General features: G+C 30.6%; 1 long non-coding RNA gene across 1 annotated transcript; it reads right to left on the bottom strand.

The window, feature by feature from the left end:
• Positions 1 to 298: 298 nt before the first annotated feature.
• Positions 299 to 1,275, bottom strand: LOC105462837. Its single transcript, XR_976119.1, has 3 exons — positions 1,234 to 1,275; positions 623 to 807; positions 299 to 531 (listed from the first exon to the last, which is right to left on the bottom strand). It is a non-coding gene; the product is annotated as an uncharacterized LOC105462837 (long non-coding RNA).
• Positions 1,276 to 6,009: the final 4,734 nt, after the last annotated feature.

The raw sequence follows: 6,009 nt of genomic DNA, 5'->3' as shown, positions 1-6,009 counted from the left end.
GAGTTTGATTCACGGACCTGAGCCTCGTGAAAGACTTAACATATGTTATTAATAAAATTATATAAAAAATAAAAAAAACTATATTTTTATTATTATATAGATTTAGTTATGTGTAAATAATTTAGGTAAATGTTTCTTCCCATTTCTAATCAAAGAAACTTTTTAACGATTTTAAAATATAAAACAATAAGAATTTACCTAAATTTTTCTGTAATTGCTTATTTGATTTTATTTTTTGTTATTATTTTTCTTAATCATTTCATTAATATTACTTCATTTCTTTGTTTTTAAATTCTATTACCATTCGTATTTTAATTAAATATATAAAAAAATTATGTAAAGAAAATAAAAACATACATGAATTTTCTTCATCTTCCGATTCCGAAAAATCAAAGCGTTTAGGTTTGATTATTGTTTGCTTATCTGGTAATTTATTATTTACTTTTTTAGTTATTTCTACAAATGCTTCTTCATCGTTGGTAGAAATGTCCATAGATTTTTGTTCAATCTTTCTGGCTTCATTGTAGGTTGCTTGAAAATTATGTTAAAAATAAAATCTCTATTTAATTTGTATCTTTGCAATATAATTTAAATAAATAGATAATAATAAAGTAATATTTACCAAAAGGTCCTAAAAGTTTAGAATAAGTTATTGTATGCCAATCGATACGAGGTGATGAACCTTTTTTGCTTTCAGTAGTAGCACTTTTATTTTTTGGTGGCCATCGAAAACTGCGGGATTTTAAAAGAATTCAGGATGCAGGTATAGTAGCACACCATTTACTCCATATAACCACAAAATACATTCTACAAAAATAAAATATGTTTTGTCAGTTTAGTAATTTTTGTTATTAGTTATTGAATATTTAATAGTCTAGAATATTAAATAATCTTTTTTTAATATACAGGGTGATTCAGAATAAAAGTGTCCCTGTAAAGACGTATTCTTGGCTCAATTCTAAGACGATTTTACAAAAATTTTGTCCGAAGCTTAGTTTTCAAATTATAACGAGAAATAGTTAGCGAATTACGGGCCGTGTACGGATGGTAGACAGGGGCGGCGCAACTTACTGTCCGCTGGCAGACGGTACGCGGGACCGTCGCGACGATCAGCTGACTACACGCGCGCATAAACATGCGTTTACATTCTCTCTCTCTCTCTCTCTCTTTTTTTCACACATACACACACGCACGCACGCACGCACGCACGCACGCACGCACGCAATATCTTACCTTTTGAAAGATTTGTCGACTTCTCGAAAAAGATGGATTAATTCCCATATGATTTCCACGTAATGAGTGTTTATTTTAATAAATTTTCAATAGTTTTAATGCAAACGTCACAAGTTATCATTGACACAGATCAAATAATTAAATAATTCTTTTTTTTTACAAACCGTGTCACTTCAATATTTCACACTCAATTCACATACAAATTATTTACTTGAAGAAATTACAAGAAATCTTCTAATGTATTTACTTAATATCCGTACTATTACGTACTTTACAATAACTGACGATTAATTATTCGTCCACTGAAAAATCACTCAAAGAAAGAAACACACGGCGATTTATTAACACGCGACCCGTTCACTCGACGATAGCAAGCAGTCGACTGACTTTGTTGGTTACGTTTGCAGCGCTGTCGAAACGCGAACATATGATTAGTTGAAATATCACAATCAGAGCGCTGCTACATTCTAAGGCTTTAACCGATACAAGTATTTGATTATTTTTTTAATAATTTAAATGATTTAATTGATTAATTATTTTTAATAAATTTTTTATTTTTATAATTTGCAAACTTCAAGCGAGTATTTTATGTTTTATAAATATTTTATTAAGTATTTATTAAGTATTTATTACTTTTAATAAAAAAATAAACTTTTACTTTTTAATAAAAGTATTAAGTATTTATTACTTTTACTTGTAAAGAAAGGGCTATATGTCAGGAATGAAGGCCTTTTATGTCAGGAAATAGTTAAGAGAGGGCAACTAGACTAAGGAGACTAGGCAAAACGGATAGAACACCTCGTAGCAGTGTATAAACGACTTGTACTTTATTATCTTGACAACGGAAAACACGCACGTCCGATCAAGTCCGCGATCGGTTACAATCTGTCTTTCTGGCGTCAACGGCGCCAGAAATATCTCAAGCGATCAATCAGGTGTCGCGCTTTGAAAAATGACCAATGAGAAGCGGTCACGCATACCTGAGGCTGTAGGCCCAATCATGAGCGCTAGAAACAACGAGCTGAGCGCCACAGGCGCGAACGCAACGCTATGTTACCAAGTATTTATTAAGTATTTATTACTTTTAATAAAAGTAATAAACTTTTACTTTTTAATAAAAGTAATAAATACTTAATAAAATATTTATAAAACATAAAATACTCGCTTCAAGTTTGCAAACTTGTAAAAATAAAAAATTTATTAAAAATAATTAATCAATTAAATCATTTAAATTATTTAAAAAATAATCAAATACTTGTATCGGTTGAAGCCTTAGAACTTAGCCGCGCTCTGATTGTGATATTTCAACTAATCACATGTTCGCGTTTCGACAGCGCTGCAAACGTAACCAACAAAGTCAGTCGACTGCTTATTATCGTCGAGTGAACGCCTCGTGTGTCAGTAAATCGTCGTGGGTTAGTAAATAGTGCGCGTGTTTCTTCCCTCGACTGAGTTTTCAATCGACGAATAATTAATCGACACGGATTGATAATTATTAACTACTTAATACATTCGGTATTAAAATTAGTCGATTGCTTGCTATCGTCGAGCGAACAGGTCGCGTGTTAATAAATCGCCGTGTATTTCTTTCTTCGTGTGATTTTTCAGTGGACGGATAATTAATCGTCAGTTATTGTAAAGTACGTAATAGTACGGATATTAAATAAATACATTAGAAGATTTCTCGTAATTTCTTCAAGTGCATAATTTGTATGTGAATTGAGTGTGAAATATTGAAGTGACACCGCGGTTTGTAAAAAAAAAAAGAATTATCTAATTATTTGATCTGTGTCAATGATAACTTGTGAAGTTTGCACTAAAACTATTGAAAATTTATTAAAATAAACACTCATTACGTGGAAATCACATGGGAATTAATCCCTCTTTTTCGAGAAGTTGACAAATCTTTCAAAAGGTAAGATATTGCGTGCGTGCGTGCGTGTGTGTGTGTGTGTGTGTGTGTGTGTGTGTGTGTGTGTGTGAAAACATAGAGAGAGAGAGAGAATGTAAACGCATGTTTATGCGCGCGTGTAGTCAGCTGATCGTCGCGACGGTCCCGCGTACCGCCTGCCGGCGGACAGTAAGTTGCGCCGTCCCTGCCTACCATCCGTACGCGGCCCGTAATTTGCTAACTATTTCTCGTTATAATTTGAAAACTAAGTTTCGGACAAAATTTTTGTAAAGGAAAAATCGTCTTAGAATTGAGTCAAGAATACGTCTTTTCAGGGACACCGGGGTTATTCTGAATCACCCTGTATACGTGTATGTGTGTGCATGTATACGTGCGCGCATGTGTGTGTGTGTGTGTGTGTGTGTGTGTGTGTGTGTGTGTGTGTATTAAAATTCATATACAATAATTTAATTATTTATATTGCATTTACCTGAATTGGTATAGAAATCTACAAATACGTTGTTACTATAGCGATATAAACAACAGAATAATGCTTATTGTCGTAACAACTGGCGTGTTTTCAATCCGGACAAAATAGCTAATCCTAATACTCATGGAGCGATAGAGTATGATTGATTCTTATTTGTGGATTCAACCAATCATAAGGTCTACTGCACTGTATGCACCTTTTGCACTTAAAATCTTTGCTTTCTCTTCAACGCCTGAATATGTGTTTATCTCGTTTAAGTATACAAATTTTTAATGATTTCAAGCAATAATAACAAACTAAATAATTGAGCAGGTTAGGAAGCTTTGAATCATGGTTGCATTTCGAGAGCACACTATTAGGAATAGGATTCTTATTGAAACAGAAAATCAGAATTGGGAAACCAATCAGAAATTGCATTTAGCTGCCAAGTGCTAATTAGCATTTTTTAATTAAGACATTATATTTAATTATAAGATATTAATACAATGTTAAATATAATAACCGACTATACTAACCTTACGTCTTGCAATTTGTTACTTGAGGATTTCTAGTATAACGAATATTTCCACCAATCAAATACGTGCATGCTTTTTTCGATGCGCGTTATAACACGTTATAATTAACTCTTGCACACAGGAAAAACACTTGTCGCGTGGCAAGAAGTAAAAAATACCGCGGTAACTTATAACAATAAACTTATAACTTCTAAAGAAAAATAACTGATAAAAAATAAATGAAGAAAATTATTAAAGAAAAAATAAATGATTTTAAAAAAGTATAATGACAAATTTCTTTATTATTATATCATACATACATAATATATATGTGCAAAATACGAATTTTCACAAACATGAGTGAATTAAAGAAAAAAAACAAAACGATTTTTTATACGGAATACAGATTGCTTTTATATTAATATCATTTGCATTATAAATTTGTAAATCAGACCAATTATTTCCGACTACAACATGAAATAATTTTGAATTTATAGGATAATGTGGAAGATTTGTTGAATTTATTAACTTTTTTGCTTTTAAAAATATTTTTTCATTAGATACATAAATATTTTTAATACACAAAATAGTATAATCTTGTAAATAGCAAAATTTATCTTTTTTTTTTAACTGAAAAGATGAAATTTTTATATAAAATAGTATCGTATACAGAAACTCCCATTTTTTGAGATTTTTTAGAATTAAAATTAATGACTGAAGGTTTTAAAAAAATAACTTTATTCTTTTTAAAGTTACATTCAGCTTGCTCAACTATTCTATGATGAAGTTGATATAAAGGTTTTCTTGTTTTTTTAAATCTATTCTTAATGTGATTTAAAAAACTTTCGAAAGGAAAACTACTAAATGAATCTAAATGACAAAACTTTGCAGCATCATCCGCTAAATGGATTAAATTATGAACATTATAAATAATAAACTCTTGTTCATACAATAATTTTGAAATGTTGACAAAATAAATTAATAAATCTTTAGCATACTAATTATTCTCAATACAATCTACATCATGGCATAGAATCCTGATTGCGCAATGTAACGAATTAAAATGCAGTAGATAATCTTCAGGCAAACGATTTTGAAGAACAACTGGCCCTATGTATAATAAAAACAGTCGTAATTCCGTTGCCTTCCAACGATCTAAGTCGTTTAAGCTTCTTGGTTTACGAACAAATTCATTTGGTATCCATTCAGATAAATTACATAAATCCTCAGAAATTTCTGTTATTACTTTTGCACTAAATTTTACAGCCCGTTACAAAAATTTGAAGCATCTTTTTCATTACTCCCAGACAAACTAGGTGCATGTAGTCTAATGGAATAATTGACTAACCATCCCTATGTTTGTTGTTTCAAAAATAGATGTGTCATTATGATGTTCTTCATTCACTTGTTGAACAAAATTTTTATCAGTTCTTAACTTTGGATTCATATCCAAAAATATCATTCGATGATCTATGTTTTCCCCTTCTTGCATACACTTAGAACATCCAAAATATCCATTAAAAGCTTTAACAAAAGATAGGGCTGGAGCATCACAAATAATACATCTAATTGTAACTTTAAATTTTAAATCTTTATAATAAAATTTTTCTTTGTGTAAAACGTTATATTTATCGATGAATTCTTTTAGAAATACGTTAGAAGAAGTAGGTTTACTATATCCGTGGTATGCTCCAATAACAAATGGCTCCGAGATTTTAGGATAAATGTGTCCTAATATTGGATAAAGTTGACTTGAAGAACTTTTTTGGCTAAAGGTAATCCATCTATATTAATATTAATTAGGATATTATCAGATATGTCAGAAATATTAACTGTTTTTAATATGTCAATTAAAGCTGTTTTTAAACCGTAATGAAAGTATTTCCCTGGTGGAAGAGCAC

Source organism: Wasmannia auropunctata, unplaced genomic scaffold, assembly GCF_000956235.1.
Source record: "Wasmannia auropunctata unplaced genomic scaffold, wasmannia.A_1.0 LD336092.1, whole genome shotgun sequence".
Taxonomy (NCBI): Eukaryota; Metazoa; Arthropoda; class Insecta; order Hymenoptera; family Formicidae; genus Wasmannia; species Wasmannia auropunctata.
This window is presented reverse-complemented; position numbering and strand designations above follow the sequence as displayed.